The sequence below is a fragment of the Amblyomma mixtum genome, chromosome 4 (assembly GCF_055824585.1).
Source record: "Amblyomma mixtum isolate Tamu chromosome 4, ASM5582458v1, whole genome shotgun sequence".
In the NCBI taxonomy this organism is placed as follows: domain Eukaryota; kingdom Metazoa; phylum Arthropoda; class Arachnida; order Ixodida; family Ixodidae; genus Amblyomma; species Amblyomma mixtum.
This window is the reverse complement of record NC_143015.1, coordinates 69900145-69924417: the sequence shown is the minus strand read 5'-3', so window position 1 is coordinate 69924417 and position 24273 is coordinate 69900145. Positions and strand designations below refer to the sequence as shown.

The window sequence follows — 24273 nt, the reverse complement described above, 5'->3', positions numbered from 1 at the left end:
GCGCCAAAGTGACGGCATCATGCCATGTAGTTGCAGATCGACGTCTCCTGCTTTGCAACGATGGCTGGCATTGAAAATGATCCTTTGTGGAGCAAAAGGGAGTTCGTTCACGGCCGCGTGGGCGTTGTGGGTTTTTGCCAGAAACTTCCGCAACCACCAGCGGAAACAGCATAGATAAACCGAGTAGATGGTGATGATGATGACGATGTCCTCAGGCTTAATGGCACATCATGGTGGAGCAGCGCAAAGGGCGGGACACAAGAAACAAGGAAGGACGTGCACAGGCGCTGACTATCAACTGAATTTTTATTTCGAAATACAGAGAATATAGCAATCATAAGGGGGTGGAACGTAGATAAAAGGGCTGCTCGGTCACCGGAATCCAGAAGACAGTCACGTCAGTAGATAAAATATATTGGTAACCGATCATCCGTATTTTTCGCGCCATGGCCCTATACACCCTCCGCTTCTCTTTATCGTCTTTCACCGCCACTACATTTACCAATATATTTTATCTACTGGCATGACTGTCTTCTGGATTCCGGTGACCGAGCAGCCCTTTTATCTATGTTCCACTCCCTTACGTTTGCTATATATTCTCTGTATTTCGAAATAAAAATTCAGTTGATAGTCAGCGCCTGTGCACGTCCTTCCTTGTTTCTTGTTGTCCGTCCTTTGCGCTGCTCCACCACTATGCAACAGTACGAACTAGCGCAGCAACTTGTTCTTAATGGCACATACCCACGGCAGGGGATGGGGGGGCGTAGTAGACATGCGAAAGCGTGTGTTCATTCTTCGCTTCTTCTTTCTGGCATCTGCATGTGCGCGCAACCGCGTTTCTCGCTCTTTATCCTCACGCCCTCTCCACCCGGCTGCAGCTGACGCGACGTATTCCTCCCATTGGCTGCAGCTTGTGCGAGGCTCCTCCGAACTAACCCGAGCTTACCCGACTTACTCCGAGGCTTCCACGCGATTTATTCATCTATTTATTTATTATTCCTCAAAAGTCTACAAGGGACCTTATATTGCGGGGCAGCCTTACAAAATGGCATTATTTCGGATATAGATTATCTTCAACGGCAGATATGAAGCGAATTGGATTGACGATGGTCGCCACTTCGGATGGAAAGGCGTTGGCTGGTTGGGTTCGACCCCGTTTAGTGATTTCCTACTAAACTATGTCCGGCCCCATAAGAACCACCTGGTCGGGAGAGCTTCATCGGTGGCCGCGCGAATTTGGTGGACCTGGGTGTGGCTGCACCCCTAAGGGGAAATAGTGATGCAACAGGACGAGTGTTGTACAGGTATTTCTCTCAATTTCTAGCCCCGAGGAACGGTGGCAAGCCCATCACTTCTTTCACTTCAGTGCCCTACCATTCCACCGCTAACCAAATGTTTGTGCATTTAGTGCGGTCACAGCAACATGCACATCTAACCGGACACTGCTGTGCTGTGAACGCATCGGGAACCGGAGCGACAACGCGACGCAATACAGGCCAGCGCAAAAGAATAGTAACGCCGAGGTTACACACCATCTTCCGTGGATTGCTCTTGTGACTGTCAACGCTTCTCTAGGCACGACGTCGTCAGAAATGGTTAGCCCACAAAACAACGGCCTTCGAATATGAAAAGGCAAGTTAGGCTCTTATTCTCGTCACAAAGCTTTCAGCGGTAGATGCAAGAGGAAAGTAACCACTATGAGCCACACATTACAAGGCCGATCCCACTATTGCGTTGCGCTCTTTCCGCAATGATAATGGTAGGAAGACGGACGCGTTGCAAGCGTTTCGTGAAAGCGTCGGCAACCAGCTCTGGCCTGCCCCACTCTTTTCTTTTCAATACGCGCAGGTTAGGAAAACGGACTTGTTCGCGCACTGGCTGCCGTCCAAGTTTGGGCATGACACATCACCTGTCATATACTCACGTGAACACGGCATCTCAAAATAAGCCGCATTTAAAGAACCGTGATTGCACAGGGCAACATGCGTAGACCGTAGAATAGACGGGACGACGCTGAGACCAGCGTCTCCTCGAAAGCTAGCTGGCTGTATGCAACGCTCGTATCGCGCGCCTCGTATCCTACCACGTAGAGTTCACTGCGCCGAAAGCGCACGTGAGCACTGAGCTGGTCAAGTTCGTACTATGCGATAGTATGAAAGCGTCGTTGGCGACAGGCTCAAAAATCGGGCGTCCGCCATCGTCCCATCCAGCCGTGGTAAGAAATAAAAGCACGGAATTGGTTTGCATCGGAGTTTCTCAACTGATATAATCAAATACCGTGCCGAAAGGCACGAGGGATCGCGCATCCACAACGATAAACATGACCTACACTGGCAAATTCCTCGTTGGCGTTGCTCAATTTTGCTCGGAGCTCCGGACCCCTCCTCTGACCTGACAGTCAAAAATCCGCCGTTTTACATTAGTATACAGCCGTGGAATGGTGTGAGGGGCCCAACTATGTCAGCATATGTTCAAGGACACACATACAGCCGACACTTCGGCCGCGGGTGGAATTTGGTTTTGTTTATTCGGGTAAACGTCCCAAAGCGACTCAGGCTACGAGGGACGCCGTAGTGAAGGGCTACGGAAGTTTAGACCACCTGGGGTTCTTTATCGTGCACTGACATCGCACAGCACACGGGCCTCTAGAATTTCGCCTCCATCGAAATTCGGCCACCGTGGCCGGGATCGAACCCGCGTCCTTCGGGCCAGCCGAGCGCCGTAACCACTGAGCAACCGCGGCGGTGTCGGGTGGAATTTGCTGGCTCGGCAAACGCTCTCACAAAGCGTACGGTTGGCGTCAAGCTTGACGAGGACGATCGCAACGGCTACCGTCGAATCTTGTGGTGCAGTTCCAAGCCTGTATGTAGCCTGCTGCGAGAATTAAGCGACGCCAACGAGGAATTTGCCCAGCATGTCGCCCTCAGGCTCAGACGGTAGCGGACCGTACGCACAGATCCTTTGGACATAGGGAGAGATTGTTCGATATGCGTCGCGGAAATATAAAAGGCACTCTTCCCGGCGTGCAGTGCATCGAGGTGCGACTATCCGAAGGTGCTTCACGTTCAGGCACAAATGCACTGCACCCAATGACACAAGCAAAGACGGCCTGCGGGCTGAACTGCAATACACTGCGATAAGGAAGAAACTGCCACGACTAAGACGTGCAGCCATGAACGGCGGTGGTATCAGGCGCGGTGGCGTCAAGTGGTCGACTGGTCAAAACTGGTCAAACGGTCAAATGGTCAAAAAGCTCGACTTACATAGAGCGACATCTGACATTTATAGAGCCTGCAGGCATGCAACTGACACAGCTAGCTCAATCGCAAGCAACCCTATAAACGCGGCAGGTCCAAGGACGGTGACTTACCATGCAGCAGGGAGAAGCAAACCCGAGTACCCAAGGCAGTCCAGACCTGTTTGTGTGGATTTCAGAAAGACTCGGTGGCACTCAAATCACGCACAGTACTTCGCCAGGCGTCAGCCGGCGTCCGACGTATAAATACGCTGCAGATTTTGACACACTGCCGAACGCGCTTTCTTTCTCTTCGCGTGTGGCACGTTTACACGGACGAAACTTCTTTTTCTCTTTTTCTTTGGCCACTGTCCATCGAAACGCGGCTACCGTCACTGGGGTACCAAACTAGGGACCTCCACCTACTGCTTGTAATGACCGGTCCCTTACGGGCTGATACAAGCATACCTCCTGTCCCTTTTAAGCCCAATAAATGTTTTCACCACCACCGGCCGCGAACACACCCGGATCCTTCTACTCAGTGATCATGGTGCTCGCCTACAGAGCCAGAGGACCCCGGTTCAATGCCGGTCGTGGCGGCCACGTTTCGACGGAGGCAAATTGCAAAAGGCACCAATGTGATGTGTGATGTCAGTGCACGTTAACGAACCCCGCTCCCCACTCAACGCGCCCATCACCTCTGCCTCGGACGGCCGACCCATCTCGGAGGTCAATACACTCCGGGTACTAGGTCCTCACATCCAAAACAATGAACACAGCAGGTGTACCATCCGAACACTCGAACAGGTGACGCAAGCTATCTCCCACCTAATCAGACGGGTCTCCGGAAAACACTAATGCATGAAGGATCACGATGTACGCCATCTTATCCATGAGTTAATACTCATTCGATTCTTATGCACGATCCCATATCTTCGCCTTCGACGCAAGATCCCCACCGTGGATGCCACGCTACGCAGCACGTACTTACAGGGTGGTTCTACACCCCCCCCCCCCCAACACACACACACACACACACACACAAATAAATCGGAAGCCTGGGTATCCATAACAAAATACACGAGCTCATCAAGGCTGACAAACCAGCACATCAGACTTTCCCGGCCCCCAACCGACGCCACATCCTCAACACCTTAAAAAATTGCCGACGATTATGTCACTTCCTAATGCGAAATTTGAGCGCAGCTCATCAGCTGTTTCAGCTTTTCGATAGACAGGTGAAGAATTCGAGGAAGACATGTATGTACAATTACAGACAACTTATTTTTCACAGATATTCCTTCTTCAAGAAACACTCCGCTAACAGTTTGTTCTTTATTGTCACGAAGGAAGCTTCGTGGTCGAAGAAATAGATAAATATATGCTCGACTTGCTGCACCAATGCCTGGTTCTCAAAGAAGAGGTCTCGGCAAGTATTAAGGCGAAGGCCTTTAATACCTCATCGTTGTCGCCAGAAGGCTGTAAGCAGAGGTGTCACGCTTTTGACGGGTGTCCACGAAATATGCGGCAGTTCCTGCTTAATTTCCTTTCCTCAAATACAATTTTCATTTCCTTCATTACGGCCCCTTTTTCTCTTTCTTCTTTCACTCCCACTTCCTCCCTTCTCCGAACGGATGACGGGTGTCCACCGAGATATGTGAGACAGTTACTGCTTGATTTCCTTTTCTGAAATACAATTTTCAATTTCTTCATTATGATCCCTCTTTCTTCTTTCACTCCCACTTCCTCCCTTTCTCTATAAACCGATGACGGGTGTCCACCGACGTATGCGAGGCAGCTACTGCGTGATTTCCTTTCCTCAAATACATTTTTCATTTTCTTCAATACGGCCCCTCTTTTTCTTTCTTCTTTCACTCCCACTTCCTGCCTTCCTGTACAGTGCGGTTCAGGTGTCCACCGAGATGACAGAGAAGCACTGCGCCATTTCCGTTCCTCAAAAAGCTTTGCGTTCAAAGTGCAAGGCATCGCGCCGAACGGGTGGTGGCGTTCCGTGGACTCCCTGGCAGCGTTACAACATGCTGTCGCGTTCCACTCCTAAAGGCGAAGCTTAAGCATAATTAATTAGCAGTTAATTAGTATTTAGTCATAAATCGGTAATTAACCATTAATTAGTAATTTGTCATTGCTCAGTAATTATTCATTATTTTGTGTGACGTCATTCAGTGATGACGTCATTCAGTGATGACGTCAACAGTGCCACTGAGGCAGTCAAAGTGGTGCGGAAACCGCTTTCGCCTCTACGCAGTTTAGATAGTGTCATTGGTCAGTGCCCCCTGAATTTTTTGCGGGAGTTTGTCACAGCCGTGGGAGGCGTTACGAGCGAGAGGAACGGGATGTTCTTCCGCATGAGTGGTAAGGAATTCCTGTTTGTTTGTCTTTATATCTACCTTAAAGTCCCACCCACCCTGCCACTCTGGCAGGTGGCAGTTTATGGTCGCTCACCGTTGTCAGCGCTAACGCATACGGCTAGCCCACATTTCTGTCATCACTCCACGTACAGGATCAATCACACTTAGAGGGAACAGGGCCAATGAACGCCAACGCCAATGCCAATGAACACAACAAACGCCGACGGCATATGAATTCAGCGCCATGTTTCTGGTGCAACGTTGCCAATACTAACGCATGTAGCGCACACGTGTCACTACCGCCACTTAGCTTAACGCACTGTTGAGGTGTCCACCATTCCAAGAGGGCAGTTATGCGCCTTCCCTCTGGTTCAGGTGTCCACCGAGATGCGGACACCTCGCCCTCACCTCACGCTACATATATCCTGGCATAGCAGTGCTGTCGTTGTTGTTGTTGCGACTGAGAGAAGGATGAAAAGGAAATTGCACGGGCCTGCCAACTGGCTCAAGCCGAGCTAAGCCATTGCCAATTTTATATACACCACAAACCACACATGGAGGCCACCAGGGGGAGCCGAGCGGAGCGGACGCGCTTCACATGGGCGCTGTGAACTTTCGCCTTTATTTTCCCACTTACCCATCATAGCGCCCTAAATTCCTACCTCAGGCTTTCGTGAACACCCAAGGGACCTTTTCGAGGACTCCTTTGTCCGTGAGTACGCTGTATTTTGCACAAGCACTTTACGAAGATCTCCGAAGCGGAGTCGCCGCACTAAGCCTAACCCCTCTCGGCGGCCCACGGCGGAGCGGCGTTCCACGTCAACGCCGCCTAGGCGGCGCACGGCGGAGCGGCGTTCCACGTCAACGCTTCATATGGCCGACGCCGCTGCCTTCCCATCCAGCCACAGCGGGTCGTGCTCGCTGTCCACGGCAACGGAGGGAGTCCATGAACTTGCCGACATGAACACCCAGGACGCCATGCCCGGAATTTCTGCCACCGACACAACGGAGGGGGGCCTACCGCACGGGACGCAACGAGACAGGACTGAAGCCTACCAGAAGGCGACGCCATGGTTCAGGATGATCGACGCACGCAAAAAACGATTCAAACCTGTAACGGAGGCAGAAGCACACACACCTGCCGAAAGATCACGACCCGCACGCCCCATCAAATTACCGAGGCTGCCGCATGATGACTACAAGGTGGTAATACGTCTACGTGGAGGGGTGACGCTGCATAACAACTCCGGTAGGTCACTTCTTGCTGCTTTGCAATTCAAGCTCAGCCGCCAATTGACCCACGAGGCCAGAGTCAGGATCAAGCCAGAGCAAAACATCGCTATTCTGAGCACCCCAGATCCGGACATCACTGAACAGATATGCAACATCCAAGCAATCAATCTAGGAGGAAAGGAATATTCAATCAGCGCTTATGCAGCCTCACCAGATAACTCATGTAAAGGCATCATTACCGGCGCCTTACCGATACCTTCAGAAGAGGAATTACTAAACTGCACGGAAACATATCCCCAACAAATCAACATCATTCAAGCGAGGCCTTTCGGCACCAAGGGGGCATGTCTATATACCGTTGAAGGCAAAGCAGTGCCACGGTTTGTCTACCTCAGTGGCATCGAATACAGGTGCAAACCATTCCGACCAGTGACGCAGGTTTGCGGATGCTGCCTGAAAACAGGGCACCGTGCTGACATTTGTCCCACTCCGCAGGAAAAAAGATGCTACAATTGCGGAGTATGTAATCCTCCACCAGGACATGTCGATTGCAAAAAGTACTGCATCGTCTGCGACACATCGGACCACTCCACCATTGACACGAACTGCCCGGCAAGACAGAAGAACTACACCACAAGAGGGAAAAAGACCAGCAAAGCTGATGCAGCCGTAATCCGACGTCATCATTATAAAGACATTGCTGCACAGAGCCAAATGCAGAAGAACCAAAAGCCTGAGCAGAAGCAAAAGAATGCGCAGAAGAACAAGACTGAGCAGGAGCACGAGACTGAGCATCGGCCCAAATTTAACCAAACCCAAGCCGACCGGCCGGGAGAACTTCAAGGATATAGTAACAGCACAATAATTCCCACGAAAGGGAATCAGAAAAACGGTCCAAGCAAGGCACTCGCCATCCATCCAAAGAAAGCTTGGAACAAGAGCACAGAACAATGGCCACCCCTCCCACCACTGAGGAAGGAAAGCCCAGTGGCCACCACGGGTGCCCAGACACCTTAGGAGCAGACCATGGAGACCGAGACCTCAGAACCGTCGGACAACCAAGACAGCAAAGACCACACGGAAAAGCGCAGTGTGGACACCGTGAACGCCGGATATAAAACTTCACAACGCGATTTCGCACAACTTCAACCCCTTCGGGTGCCCAGTGGTACCGAGACAGACGCCACCGAGCCACGGGCTTGTACCTCGAAAGCCAGTGATTGCGCATCCCACATCCAGGAGACCCAGGAGACGCAGTCACTCCGGAACGCTATACCCGAGAAAGAAGCCGGCTCTGCTAAAAGCGGTGAGTTGTCCGTCCAAGCAGCCTCCACTCCCACCTCTTTTCGAAACCCTGACTCCCCTATTACACCTCAAGAGGCGGTTAAACAGTAAATACGTTCCGCTGAATTTCGCTCAGAAATCACTGCCATAATAAATATTATAGTTGCTGAACAACTCGGAGCGATGCAGCAACAGCTCATACTAGCCCAAGCACAGTTGATACAGTCCATGGCTGACAGGATAGAAGCTACGATTAACACACGCTTGGAAAAACATGAAGCCGGCATCAACAAGCTTTTCGACCTTGTACCGCATCAGGAATTGCCTCGCAAGCAGCGCGCAGTTGAACCCGCTGCCTGTCCTCATCCACTCTATCCAGACCAGCAACATGGCGCAAAACAATAACACGCGAAAACGTCGGCGGCGACACCAGTCCAACACACCAGCAAAAACAATTATATGGCAATGGAACTGTCGCAGCATACGCCGAAAACAAGCACAACTAGCCGCATATATAGCAAACTCCCCTAATACCCCCCCCCCCCCCCACCCCCATGTCATCGCTCTGCAAGAGACGGAAACAAATCGCATTCATATCCGCGGTTATCACACGGCAGCCCTTACACCACGTACGGCAATCCTGACACTCGCATCCATGCCGGTACTAGACCGCACACCGACAAACACCCCAGACAGCAAGGGCACTCAATATACCGCGATAGAGCTCAGCTCACCAGGACACACATATGGCCTCACTATTATTAACATATACAGCAATCCTAAAGATAAAATTAAGGCAGAGTTATTCCGGGCATCCTGGGCTCCTTCCGTTCCTCAAAGCTCCTTGTGGTGGGTGATTTTAATGCACGTCACACGCACTGGGGATACAACTCGGATACCCCCAAAGGTAACCTGATTTCTACCGCAATGGCTGATTACAACCTTAGCCTGATCACAAACCCCTCCGTACCCACTCGCATTGGCACAAGCGTCACCCGCGACACCACACCCGATCTCACATGGGCCACACCGAACATAATCGTTAAATCTCACACGGTGCTCCAGGATAGCCTTGGAAGTGACCATTTTCCAGTCTGCACTATTATATCTTATGAATCCAAGATTTTCAACCCTCGTTCGCAGCTTCTCACTGACTGGGATAAATTGCGCTCATATTTGGCAACTGATTCGACAGAACCCCGTACTGTCACTGACTGGACAGACCGTCTGGTGAAGGCCATCCAGGCGAACAGCAAAAGCATTAAAAATATCCCTAAGGCACCGCAGGTTGATCGGCATCTGGCTCATCTATGGGAGGCCCGACAGGGACTTCTCAAGCGCTGGCGTCACCAGCGACACAATCGTAAATTGAGACTCCGCATAGCCGCTCTCACTCGCGAGGCAGAAGAATACGCGAACACGCTAGCCCGCGCAAACTGGGCAACCTTTTGTAACGACCTGAAGGGTACATTAAGCACTAAACGCACGTGGTCCCTCCTACGCGCTCTCTTGGATCCAACAACCACTAAATCTCAGACACAAGTAAACACACAACGTCTAATACAACTAGAGCTCCAAAAGGGCACCGACGTAATTGGCCAACTACGGGACACTTATATACCCACATCTCTTCAGTCGGCAGATCCACCCAATCTACCTCCACCTAACCCAGAACTTGATGCCGACATCACCTTAAACGAAGTCCGCCGAGCACTCTTTAGTATTCGCCGCTCTACGGCGCCGGGGCCGGATGACATAACGCACAAGGCACTACTCAATCTGGACGATGTCTCCCTCCAGGAACTCACGGAGCTCTTTAATAACCACTGGCAAGCTGGGACGCTCCCATCAGCCTGGACCCATGCCAGCATGCGATTTATACCCAAACCGGGCAAAGCCCTCACTCTTCAAAATTTGCGCCCCCTCTCCTTAACGAGCTGTGTCGGCAAGCTCTTCGAGCATGTCATTCTCAATCGCCTGCAACCATTCCTAGAAACAACAGGCTTTCTCTCAAACCTTCAATTCGGCTTCCGCCCAAACATCTCGGCGCAAGACGTACTTCTCGCGCTTAAAGAGTCTCTCTTTTGCACTAAGCGCCGTACAGCCTCTACGCGAGCCATACTGGCCCTGGATATCCATAAGGCTTTCGACACAATAAGCCATGACCATATCCTCACGACATTAGCCACCACGGGGTGTGGCACCCACATATGGCAATATATTCGGGCCTTCCTTCAGGGGCGCACGGCAGACCTCCACCTTGGGGATATTGCCTCCCAGCCTTTCCCCCTGCCTAACCGGGGAACCCCACAATGGGCGGTTCTATCACCTTTACTCTTTAACATTGCCCTAGCGCCACCGGCAAAGGCCCTTGCTGCTGTCCCAGGGCTCCACACAGCCATATACGCAGATGATATAACACTCTGGACAACGGGAGGATCCCTTGGAACAGCCCAGGATATCCTGCAATCTGCCATAGACATCACCACCACTCATTTAGCAAACACAGGCCTCCGTTGCTCTCCAAATAAATCGGAACTCCTGCAGCTGAAACCCCTCCCCAGTGACCCCCCGATTGAACTGTACATGTACGGGAATCCAGTGGCCATTGTGCCTCAGGTGAAGATTCTCGGCCTTCTAATTAACAACACACTCGATGCAACCGCCACCCTTCAGCTCTTGCAAAGACAGACCAAACAGGTCGCTGCACTTATCAGGCGGGTGGCAGCACGCAATCATGGGCTGTCTGAACGCGAGACCCTCAATATGACAAATGCTCTAATCATTAGCCGCATTACATACCACCTTCCATACCACATACTCACTCAGCGGCAAAGACAACAGGCAGACATCCTAATACGCACGGCTGTCACCTCTGCCTTACGTCTTCCACGGACGGTTAGCACGAAACGTCTCCTGGCCACTGGTACCCACGATACAGTGATCGAATTAATAGAGGCTCAACGCACCAACCAATTAGTCCGCCTGAGTCGCACGGAAACAGGACAATGCCTACTGCGACAGCTACGTCTCAATCCACCAATTCCCACCCCAACAAGTCCTACACCTTACATGATTTCTCTGCGCACGCAGGATCACATATATCAGAAGCCCCTACCGCGCAATATGAGTGCTAGTCTCCATCACGGTAGACGGCAGGCACGAGCGAGCTATTACACGAAAACATACAGCAACCGCTCCGATATCCTTTATGTCGACGCGGCACAAAATTCTAAACCAGGATATTTCACGGCAGTCGCAGCCTATGAAGACGGCACAGTGGGGGCCGCCGCCACTATCGAACTAATTCACCTGCAGAGGCGGAAGGAGCCGCCATCGCACTTGCTCTGGCCCACTCCATCATTGACAAAAACATAACAGAAATTTGCACAGATTCACAGGCCGCGTACCGCCACTACCTAAAGGGCGTGGCGACTCCGGCATCACACCGTATTCTTACCACGGCCACCTCTCTCGACCGAACGGTTACTCTGTCGTGAGTCCCTGGGCATGCCTCGATCCCCGGTAATGAGCGCGTTCATGCGCTGGCCCGAGAACTCTCCTCCCGGACCCCGGAGGATCAGGCACCCAACCCTGCGCAAGAAGCCCCTTCGGTCCTCTCTACATATCACCAAATTACCACATTTTACAAATTCAGCCGCATGACACTGCCACCACCCCACAGTACCTTGTCGCCCTTATACAGCGCCACATGGCGGCAATTACAGACAGGCTGCTTTATTTCACCCCACCGCCTCTCATGTTTTCATCCCACCTTTCCTCCTGATTGTAACACCTGTGGCGTGCCCGAATCCACACTTTTCCATTACCTTTGGGAATGTCCTTCCCCAAAGGCAGTACCCCCCATCCCCAATCTCACTCATTCTTCCTGGGAGGCTGCTTTACGGACCGCTCAGCCCGCCGGCCAGAAATGGCTAATGGATCGGGCTTTACGTGAAGCACTAGCCCGTGGACTCCTGGACCAGTTGGGGACCACCCTGGAAGATTTTTTTTTTATGTAATAAAGTTGTTTCCATCCATCCAAACCATGCATACGGCCATGCGCATCAGAAAAGGAGAGAGATAGAGAGGGGGAGACTGTCGGCGAGGTGATGGAGAGCGCGTGGCGGCGGCTCCGGCGGCGGCCCTGGTGCGCCAGCTGTGCACCGTGTGACGTCACCCGCTCCTCGCGCATGCGCAGCTTGGCCTTTCCAGAGCTCCGCGAAATGGCTCGGCGACTAGCGTAGTGTTGCTTTCGCAACAAACCCACGAAGATAAAAACGACAAGACCCCACACAAAATCGTGTGGGTATCGGGACACACAGGGGTGGCAGGGAACCAAGAGGCCGACAGGATAGCTCGACGATACATTATTTTCCGAGCATCCGACGAGACCGCGCAACTCGCGACAGCACCCAAGGAATACTCGGCCATACTCGAAAACGCCTGCGATATCCCCCGCCGCCCAAATCTCTCAACAGAGAGGAAGCTGTCGCTTGGAGACAATTACAGACAGGATCTTATCCAAACCTACATATACTGCCCCGCCGCGGTGGCTCAGTGGTTACGGCGCTCGGCTACTGACCCGAAAGACGCGGGTTCGATGCCGGCCGCGGCGGCGGAATTTCGATGAAGGCGAAATTCTTGAGGCCCGTGTACGGTGCGATGTCATGCACGTTAAAGAACCCCAGGTGGTCGAAATTCCCGCAGCCCTTCACTACGGCGTCCCTCTTAGCCTGAGTTGCTTTGGGAAGTTAAACCCCAATAAAGCAATAAACGAAACCAGATTTAGTATCGATTGGCTATTGATTGGCATATGCCCATATAGGGCATGCGTCCGAAACGTGGACACATTTGCTAACACGTCTTGGTCACGACATTATTAGGCATTAAAGGCTTTCGCCTTAATACAAAACCCGAGTGCGGAGAGCAATGGGAGACTCTGCTGTCCAGCGACCGCTGTGAAGACCACCGATGTCTGGTACAGCGAGCTCAACGGGCGGCAGTGGCCAGCGGAGCCCTGGACTGAGGGCAACCGACCATTGATTAGAGGCGGACGACTTCGACAGAGAAGGCTCCTGGTGGTGGTGGTGAAAAACATTTATAGTGCAATAAATATTTACAGAGAGGTGATTGGGGTAGGCCCTATTGGCCCTTTACCCTAACAATACTAGGTGGAGCCCCTATTCCGGGGCCCCATTGGCAAGCAACGCCGCCCGCGTCCGGTGAACCAAGGCCTTTTGGGTCTTTAGGTCCTGACAGCCGAGCAGGGCCGCCTCCCAGTCCTCTCTGGTGGGGTTGGGGTTGGGGGGGGGGGATAGATGGGTTGGATTGACACGCCCAAACCATGTGGAAGGTGTCAGCCACCTCCCACAGTTTTTCCGTTCTTTGCAAAAACCAGCGGAAGGTTTAAATTTGAAAATTCTCTTTTGTTTTGTTTTCAAAATTCAAACCTTCCTGTGGTATTTGAGGGAAAATTAGCTGAGTTCGTTGATTTCGAGGAAAGGCGCATAATTTGCTGTCTGGGTCAGTGGACACCTGAATCGTGTTTGAGGTACGTGGCGGTGACATCCACCTGCAAAAAACCATGACATCGAAGAAGAAAATAAAAATTGGCCTTTGAGGAGAGGAAATGACGCAGTAACTGCCTCGAATATCTCTGTGGACACCCCAACTGCGCCGTAAGGGAAGGGATGAAGTAGGGAGTGAAAGAAGACCGGAAGAAAGAGGTGTAGAGGAGGCCGGAATAATTTCGACCGACTGGGGACATTTAGCGTGCATTGATATCGCTCACCACACGGGCGCCTATTGCGTTTTGCCTTCATCAAAATTGCGACCGCCGCGCTCGGATTCGAACCTGGGTACTCGGGCTCAGTAGACGAGCGCCATAACCACTCAGCCACCGGGAACCAATTCACGTTTCGTACTTGGCAATAATAAACCGCCGTTTCTTACCTCTATCTCTCTCTCTCAAGCGATGTGGTGTTTCTTGAAGCTGGAACCCGGTCGAAAATAAAAGTAATATTTCATGTCTTCCCGAACAGAGACTGCATATATGTTAACAATTTGGTGCAATGACTCGGCAAGAAGACCATTCATAACAGTGAGGGCCATTTTATTTAAAGGTGCTTAGGTTAAGTTACAAAGCGTTATATGCTCTTGGCATGCTCTGTGCGCCGACAACGATGGCGTGCAGGCGCGGATTTTCGTGCGACCGACTCTTCGTACAATATGTTCCATCCACACCTCTGACGTAACTTTGCAGGGCGACAGGAGTCGCCGTCGTGTCTTGAGTGATCGCTTTTCCGTAATCGAGCAACACTAGTCGCGAACTGTACTCTTGTATTTTTTGAGGGACTGTGGTCCCTTATCGTGTAACCATGGGGTCCAATAAAATTCTCTTGAGTACGTAACCGTACTATCTTGAAATGGGTCTAGTGTTCAACGCACCACACCACACTCTTCTTGTTGCGTCAAAGCGATCGCCTGCAATAGTGCGGGCTTAGGTAGGCAGCCGCGAACCGTGGCGGCCTTGTAGGTTTCGGGAGTGGCCGCATAATCATGGCGTTGTCGGCAGGGGCGAGCAGTCTTCTGCTGTGGCATATCACTCGCAAAGCGATCGCTTTCCGCAAGGCACTTCCTATCTCTCCTTTCATCAGGCTCCATTGGTCGGCTTAAGCAGCTGTGACGGTGGCGGCATTGAAATGCAGGACGATGCACAAGCGTACAAGAACACGACGAGACGCAGGCCTGACAAGAATGTATATGCAGCGCGTTCGAAACTGTCTAAAGTGCGTAAAGTACAATTTTTGGCTGCTTCGACGAGTTACGTGCACTGGAGAGGTTCCTTTGCCTCCGGTAGCGCATGTAATTTCGTGCGATGTAGCCGAAATTTGTTGGGCCACAGCGCCGAGGGTAGCCGCATTTCGAAGTTTTAAAGACTGACATGGATATATACTTCCTGTGGACTACGCGCCTCCCAATAATTAAGGAGCCTAACAGTAATAGTCAAAAAGTGAACTATTCAGTATTAGTTAACCAACATGCTAGTTAGCACGTCTTAGCTGTATTCTGATGCACTACACCGCTGACAAAGCTGTGCCGTAAAAAGCGCTCTTCTAACTCCATGAAGTCGATTTTTTCAAAATTGAGTGAAGACTTAGCTCAAACACACCGTGTAGTCAACAGAGCTTTTCGAAGCAAGCGAGGAAGTGTGAAAACACGCACTCTCTTAGAGCACAGAAGGAAATGCCATACAAAAGCTCAATTTCGGCGAATAACCAGATCGACTCCTAATGAACGCGCACCACAATTCATATCTGAAATAAGGAGTCGAGAAACTTCGTCGCTAATTTTGATTCATTATTCAGATGGCATTATATAAAAGAACTACAACCTGCCTGCCCCGAATGCAATGATTATGCATTTGAATCCAGTCACGTGCGATGCATAATGCACAGCATTTTAATGCAATCGCATCAGAAGCCTCATAGGGCAGAAATGCATCATAAGTCATAAAGTCCGAATATTCGCAGGAGGGGAGCGGCGTCGCCAGACAGAAAAATTCCCATTGGCATGTGGAACAAGACGTCACCAAACTGGAAGTGATCACTATACACTTCGATGCATTCGGTGATTGTCGCCACCTGTAGGCACGTTCGGAGAAACATCTAACAGCCAGCTAGATGAACCGAAGGGATGTCGCTTTAGTGTGGACAGACATGCACGGGTCCGCAACTACAGCTTCTAATGGTGTCGCATTGCGAACACTTAATGCAGTTGGGTGTGTCCCTGTGAACCGTTCTGTCTTCTTGTCTTGTGAAACATAAGATAGCAAAACCTGTCTTGTGAAACATAAGATAGCATCGGAGTAAGGTGGAAAAGGAACACAAAAAAAACACAACTTATCTGAGGGAAACACCAGAAACGTACACAAACTCTTCCAAAAAAAATTGGCAGTGGCTTAGCTCGCCTATGCCAGGATATACGTAGCGAAAGCGAGCGCAACGACGAGGCAAGCGGTGTGACGTCCTTCCAAACGGCGGCCGCGGCGAGGCGCGCGGTGTGACGTCATGCCAGATGGGGCGGCGAGCGCGCGGCGTCCGCCAGCTGCGGCGGTTGCTAGGCAACGGATGAAGGTCGGTCTCTGTGCCTCCTCGGAGCACCGCCGCAGCGAAATCGTAAGTTCGTGGCCAATGTGACTTTCGCTACAACATGACCGTCATGACCTTCAAGTGTAATCTTTATTCGCCTTTAAGTACGGTATTATCGTTCTCTTCACGCCTCAATAGTTTTGTTCGCGTTTCACGAGCGCATATTTAGCAACAATGCCGTCGATGCAATATCGCCAAATCTTTTCAGCACATGCTGTCCTAAATCCAACATTTAAGCAGGTAGACAGCGCGGCGTGGAAGACACTGAGAGGATGTGTTAAATAAATAACAAGTTTAACTGTCAGGTCCTTCCGACTTTACTGCACATAACAGCATCAGAGGGCGTGCGTGGCAGCAGTCCATGACGAGGGGGAAAATTTGCTTTCAATGCTGAAAAGTTAGGAAAAAAAATTATCTTCCGGCCGCACGCCTGTGAAGACCATATTGCATAAAGTTCTAAATCATGCAAACAGAAGCACTGGCGTCAGAAATCCAAAGAGAAAACGGCCTGAGGACGACCACAAAAAATATATATATATATCTGTGAAATGCAAAGGCGTCTCTATAAATGCGACGCTATAAATACCGCGAGGGGGGTCTCTGGCATTTTCCAGCTTGAACTTCAATGCCCTTTTCAAGCGCTAGGGGAAGCAGCGGCTTAGGCGGTTATAAAGGGCGACCGCCTCTTTTGAGTATAAAGCCGTCGTTCGAGGATATGATGTTTTCTTCAGAGTCTGCGTTCGCTGATCTGGCGAAACTCTGCAGCCGTACGTAAGTCCACTTCGCGGTGAAGTCGTCGCACATATGATTCAACCAGAGTACCTCTTCAGAGGCCTTCAACCTCAAACATAAGTAAATATCTAAGTAAACGTGCATTGGGACAAAAACGCTTTCTTTTATGAATACTAACGCGTCCGCTCCATTACAACTGGCTTAGATGCCCTTATAGCCATATTTGAGAAACGTTGTGACCCAGAAGTGCGCTAATGTTCCAAGTATGGGCGACCTATATAGACGGGTTGGATTCTCTAATGCACGTCTGGCGAGCTCTGACTTCTGACTGTACCCAAGCGATTCAAGCAAAGGGTGTCTCCCACTGTCATTCTTCATTTACAACTAAACGACAAAGGGTTGTTTAGAAGCCGACGGTAATACCCTTCCCAAAACTGTCAGTGACATCCAGAAGTTATTCGTTCTCTCGATCCGAAATTGTGTTATTCATTTCGCCTTTAGTGATGCACTCACTCAGTTATTTCATTCATTCATTCATTCATTCATTCATTCATTCATTCATTCATTCATTCATTCATTCATTCATTCATTCATTCATTCATTCATTCATTCATTCGAGCCGCAGCTGTGTCTCAGTGGTTATTGCGCTGGGCTGCTGAGCCGAAAGACGCGGATTCGATTCCGGCCGCGGCGGTCGAATTTCGGTGGAGGCGAAATCCTAGAGGACCGTGTACTGTGCGATGTCAGTGCACGTTAAAGATCCCCAGGTGGTCGAAATTTCCGGAGCCCTTCACTACGGCGTCCCTCATAGCCGGAGTCGCTTTGGTACGTTAAATCCTCATTAGCCAATAAACCATCATTCATTCATTGACACATTCACTCCCTCAGCAATACACTTATTCATTCACGTGCTCTGATTCACTCCCTCAATCTTCCATCAATTATCGCCCGACCATGAAGTTGGGACAACTGGTTTCGCATGACTACAAGTTAGCGCAAAATACGGGACGACACGACGAGGGACGGCACTAGCGTTACTAGCAACTGAAGCATTGATTAATTAGTAATTCATTCGCTCACTCAGCGATTCAAGCGTTCAATCATCCACTCAGCATTGTGTAAGTACGTTCCTTGCGCTTGGTGTCTCGTGCGTCCAACTCAGCAGATTAGGGCGCTTGTCATTGTCGGCAGCCGGGCAGAAGGAACTGTTGCGGTTAGCAGCGCCGACCTGCGATAGGTCACACAGCTTCGTCGCATTACCTTATGCGTGTTATAATGCCACGGCCGAGTGACTCGGAGACTGCTTTTGCTGTAAAGCTAGCTATTATAAGGCTAAAGCCTCGGGGCTGTTCTCACACGCAAAGAGGGAGAGAGAGAAACAAAAGGACGGAAAGGCAAGGAGGTTAACCAGGCGATGCCCTGCAGGCTACCTTACATGTGGAGAGGAGAACAAATGGGAGATAAAGGAAAAAGAGCGGCAACGAAATGTGAAGTGTCCATCTACCACTATGACAAGGGGACGGAGGGGGCGCACTAAGGTTCTTAAAGGACTCGGGGTTGTCTTCCCGTTTATAAACTTTCTCATCATCAACAACATTTATTGTACCCTTAAAGATCCTGTCTGGGCCATTACATAAGGGGGGGGGGGGGAGAGCGGGGGGAGGAGACAGTGGCGTAACGTGGTCATACAAAAGTATGTGAACATAAAAAAGCCAAGCAAAAATATCAATAAAAACAAGTTTAACGTGAAATTAGCGGCAGGTAATCCAAATAATACAAAATAATATATGACAAACAACGTAGCAGTATATGAAATGAAACATTGAAATGTGCGGTCAAAACAAGTTGCAATAAGCATGTAGAGTGGCGTAAAGTGGGAAAATACTTGTAGGGGATGACGCAATAACACAAGCAGTTCAAACTGCAGGCAGAGCAACGCGAGGGAAGTAGCTATAGTTGGTTAAAGTGGTCGGTTAGTAGCTGCCTAAAGCTTTAAGCTTTAAGCGCGCGTCCTCTATCTCACACACAAACTACTACGAAAGCAAATGTTCTCTTTCAATGAGAAAAACTTCCTATAGTCCCATTTTAAGAAAAAAGCCGGCGGCGGCGCGAGAGCGTGTGCGTGCGTGCGCTTGTGTATGCACTCACAGATGGTACGGAAAATCCCAGCGGTGGCAAGAAAACTAGGGTGACGTCATCAAGCGGCCGTATGACGCACACAGCAAGCCCAGCACCGCCACTTCAGACAATCGCACACATGTCGTTCGTCTATATACATAGTCTCCATTAAACGCGTTTGCGAAATTCTAAACACTGATGTGGACATCAGTTACAGTGGGCTAGACGTCTCTCAATAAAAAGCCTGACACTCTCGTTCCTTCTCTCTTCCCTTTTTAATCCCCTCATTCCCTTCCCCTGTGCAGGGTAGCCAACCGGAAACATTTCTGATTAACATCCCTGCCTTTCCCCCTCTTTATCTCTCTCTTAACTATTCAGTATTCGTTAAGCTCTCTGCTAGTTAGCATATCTTAGCTATATTCTAATGTACTACAGCGCTGACAATCCTGTGCCGAAAAAATCGCTCTTCTAATTCTAAAAGCCTATTTTAAAATTGTACAATGTGTTACGTGAAACACCCTGTATATGCTCATCGAGTTGGAGTGTAGCTGCAACAGAGGTTCGAACCGACGACTTACGCACCTTCAATTGTATGCCTTCCCAGACGTTTCTATCAATACTGTAATGCAACCGTTCGTCGTAGAGCGTTCCGAGTGGGTGTCAAACGCGCTTGTGGGAGTTCAGTGGGTGTTTGTGTGTTGGCAGGTGACAGTGCACCAAAAGGACAGTAATTATTTTGCGTTTCCACACGTAAGCAGTCTTCGGCAGCCTCTGCCGGATTTGTTTTCTTTTATTGCAGGTTTCTGATGGTGTAACGCGCATCGTTGCCGTGCAAAGATCGCCAGCGGTCATGGAATTTATAACAGCCTCAAGGTCATCAAAAAATTCACGAATTTGAACCTGTGACAGAAAAACAAATTACCTTCAACGCCAAATTTTTATGGAAAAAATTCAATGTGTTTTGCCGCCGAAGGAATGACCAAAGGTACTAAGAAAGTGGGTTTTAGTAAGAACAAAAACAGCAAACGCTGAGGCAGCGTATGAGTATCGAGAATTAGCAACATGGAACGAATACAGCGTCATTAGCCATCTTTGCTATACCCGGTACAATTTCCTCTTTATATCGGGATATCTACTTTTTCATGCCAACGTGTACAGTGCAAGAAGACAAATCGTTTGATGTCACTTCGAATGTCATATGTCAGTTAGTTTGGCCGTAATTGATGTTTGAAGTTTCGAGAAGTCACGGTTTGGGACCCAAAGGTCGTCGGTGCAAGTCCCTGTGATGAGCTACGCTTTGATCCGACTAGTAATTTTGTGCTCCGTAATTCCGCTCAATCGTCTGATACACTCCGAAACTTCGACGCCAATTAGGTAGCGCACAATCTGTGTACCAATGGTACCACCCACTGGTCCCACTTCGACAACCTTGTTTCATACTAACGCGACCTTGAGTAATGCGAGTTCTAGAGTTAAGATTAAGCAGTTGTAGAGTTAAGATATCGCCGTGCAGCCGTACTTTGTGAATTGGACCATGTTCAACCCCAAAAGGGTAATTTGTCTCACTGTATGATCTTTTGTTCGGAGCAGGCTCCCCTGTGTATATATGTGTGTACTGAATTATTTGTTTGGTTTGTACACAATAAATTTCTCTTTGTGTGTTACATTTTTCCAGGGACTGCATCCCTCGAGCTCAGTCTGCGTAGCGGAATCCACAACCAGTGAACCACCATGGCGGAGAACTCATTGCGAGCGTACGCACCCACGCTGTGGGGTTGGTAAACACTACGCCGCGAACGCGCACCCCATTCAGGCAACACGCGACGCGTCAACATTCACTAGTGGCGCCACCTCTCCGCGTCGCAGCTGCACGGCCACGAAGGCGCGAGCAAGATCCTACAGGCTTCCCCCGCGGTCACGCGCGGTCTCGCTAAAGCAGCTGCGACGCTGCCAAGTGTTGTTGCTGCAGTTGTTTCTCCTCTCGCCGAATGGAAGTGTTATCTTCCCGTCCCGCGGCTCGTGCGCCGGGGGTGGCGGACAGCTGAGATTGAGAGGAGCATCCGCCACACCTGAATAATAAACACAGGGGCCCCTACTACGATGAAAGCTATCCAGCCGTGAAGAGGGAGCAGGTAGAGAGTGATTACGCGAGCGTGTTTTAATTAGGCTAAGTGAAATGCAGGTTTGGAGGCTCGCGTGCGCAATCAACAAAGTTTAGAGTTACGCTGTTGCTTCTTTGGGAAAGAACGAAAAACAAAAGTAAACTGGGAAAAGAAGCGAATGTTGAATTAACCACGCCTCCTGGCCTACATAGCTGACCCAAATACGATGGAAACAGCAGCGGTGGACCGGCCGCGCATATTTGCTTCGTATACGGCGTTCTCGAAACTCATTAAACAGACACTGAGGAATTCAAGTTTGTCAATAAAGATTATCGTTTAAAGTGTGTCGATAGATCAGCGCGTGGTAATAGCAAAGAGGCTACTTAACTCAAAAGTCGTTTTAAAACCCGAAAAAAAAATTAAACACAGTCGCTGTCGCCACCTGCCATTTTCACAAGGAAATTGCACGAACAGCAACGCGGTTTTCACGCAGTTTTCACGCGTTAAAGGGCCCCTGCCCACCCCATAATCCCAAACACTCTCTACCTCACTTTGAGCGAGCCTCCTCTCCTTCCATTCCCTCCTCGAAATTTTTCTCTCCCGCTCCTCGTCGAGTAGGCTCGGCAAGGCAAAATCACCCCTTCCTTCTCCGGTGTAAGCCGGAGGCGTGGTGTCTGTGGAGTGCGTCACAGGGCGACGTCATGGCCCCGCCTTCAATAGAATTCTTTTCTTGGTTTTTGCATTTTCTCCGCACACTGAACGATCGAGAGGCGCGATCGGCTCGACCACCTAGACTTGTTAGCGAGCGCATCCTTTCATACATCTGTTTGTCATTCCCAGTTAACGAGCCACCTTTTCATTTTCTTTTAGGCTTCCCCACCGTTTCACGAGCGGAGGGGCGGAAGTCGGTTGTGTTCGAAACACAGGGCGAAGCGCGGACCCGGCAACCGCCCGTTTGCTTTTCTCCATGCGTGTTTGTGTTCTGTGTGTTTGTGTCTTTTCTCCGCTCCAAAGCATGTCATTCATTGGAGTCAAGGCGTACGTAAGATGCACGAAAGATAAGCGGTGTGTGTGCGGAGCGGTCAAGTGGGCGAGCGAGGGAAAGGCTCTGCTGCACTAGTAATTAAAACCTTGTTTTGGAGGGCTTGCATAGAAGAAAAAAATCTGAGAAGGGAGCGCGTACGCAGAGCGTCTCGTGAGGTGATCACGGCGGGGGGATGGGGGGGGGGGGGGGCGAACCAACTCCCTCAGTTTTACTATTTTTTACTTTTTATGGCTAGGGTTCAAGGCTGTCGCCGCACGCTCCCTCCGCAGTTTTTTTTTTTTTGTTCCTTCATGCGGGTTTGTAGGCATGAGCCAGAACAGAAGGCGCTGCGGAAAGCCTTGTGCAGACGACGCGACGCCAAGGCTACGCCCAACCTTCTGCCGTCAGTCAGAACGATGCACCAATGGAGTGCCTTTAGCGAAAGTAGCCCCCCTTGACGTCAGCGGGGTTCAGAGTAGTGGGCCGGGCCCGTTTTTGTTGAAGGAAAGAACGAGCGGGCTTTGATTTGAATTTTCGCAGCTTTTCGGGGCGCGCATGGCTCTAGTATTTTGCAGAGGTTATCTTCGATGCCTCATCTATTAGGCTTGTTTTTCAAAAATGTCCGGACCCTGGGCAGTGGCCCTTTAAAGACCCCGTTCAACAGCAAATCCGGTGTCGACGTCGGCGTTGTGAGTGAAAAATCAAGAGCAGGGCTCTACCTGGTTGTCCCCAGAGAGCAGCCTAGGAGGAGGGTGGGCCACACAGGTCACGTGACCTTGCGGTGTCATCACAACCTGCCCACCGGACAGTGGGAAAACTGTCCACCGTGGAAGGTGGTAGTTAAAATATAGTTGGTCTCTCGAGAAGACCGACCTGGGCCACACAAGGCCCACCGCTGTGAGCACTTGCCATCGCAGGGCAGTGGCGCATCGCTTAACCACTGCACCACGGCTCCAGGTGTGCTATGAGGGCTGTCACGGATCTATGAATGTAATGTAGAGAATGACCTTCTGCATATATTGGAGATTAATCCATTGCGCCATCGCTCCACACCCTTAAAGGGGCCCCAAAACACAATCTTAGTTTACTCTTTTGCCTCTTGATCGCATACAGTGAGGTACAATGGAGCTATTAGCATCGGTAACACCGCGTATATTCCGTTTTTTAATACCTTAATGTCCTCCCAAAAACAACTTCATGGCTCTGATGGTGTCCCCACACAGTGGCGGGTTTTAGCAGTGGATATGACATCACCTGGCGCGAGCTTGATGATGGGACAATCAGTAAATATACTGCAAATTGTGTGATTAAATAGAGACACCTTTTGTCACCTGTCGGTGTTTTATATTCGATCAACAAAAACAACTCGTTCGTCTTAAATAAAAGCCCTGCACAGCAAGTAAAATAAAAATACACCGCCAGGGGCTCTGGCATGGAAACGACGCTGCCAGTCTCCGCAAGAACGAGTTACAGAGAGCAGGCAACCATGGAGTGCAAACTTCTGCGACGTGCTCTGGCAGGCTGTTTTGATTGGTTGCGCCAGGTGGCGTCATTGGGAGAGCGAAATAGGAGTGGGAAGCCCCGCCAAAATCGAGTTGAGGGCAGCGTTTTGTTTGCTTGTATTTTGAAATTTCTTCATTGAATAACTCCCGTTTCTGTGCATCGATTCCTGTAATTCTTTTTAAGTCAGCATCTGTGCGACATAAAGAATCCACCTGAAGTACAGCCGGTATCCCCCCAAGCAGTTCGCAGCCCCTTTAAGGCAGAGCTTAAGTGTCGCCGCAGATTTTTTTTACAGATCTCTGAGGCTAGGTCACATCGCCATTCACCTCTAGCGGTCATCACGGAGTCTTCCTTCTTTCACTCCTTCCTTCACGCCTTCCTTGACGATGACTGAGCTGCCCAACGAGTGCAAGAGAGCCAGTACGCTTTTCCGTTCCTGAAAACCAATTGATAATTTATATTTTTCACGGAGTCCTCATCATTCACGTCGAGAGTTTGAATCAAGTGGTGAGAAAAATGG

At 50.2% G+C, this 24273-nt stretch overlaps 1 protein-coding gene across 2 annotated transcripts in view; it reads right to left on the bottom strand.

Moving 5' to 3' along the window:
• The window catches only part of LOC149346861 (uncharacterized), a 146729-nt gene that overhangs the window by 59284 nt on the left and 63172 nt on the right, over positions 1 to 24273 (bottom strand). The window contains exon 1 of one of the 2 annotated variants that reach the window (XM_089586702.1): positions 3371 to 4232. The exons of the other annotated variant lie outside the window; for it this stretch is intronic. The gene's annotated coding sequence lies outside the window, so the exon portion shown is untranslated. Of the gene's footprint in view, positions 1 to 3370; positions 4233 to 24273 lie in introns of those variants that run through there. 2 annotated transcript variants of the gene reach the window in all.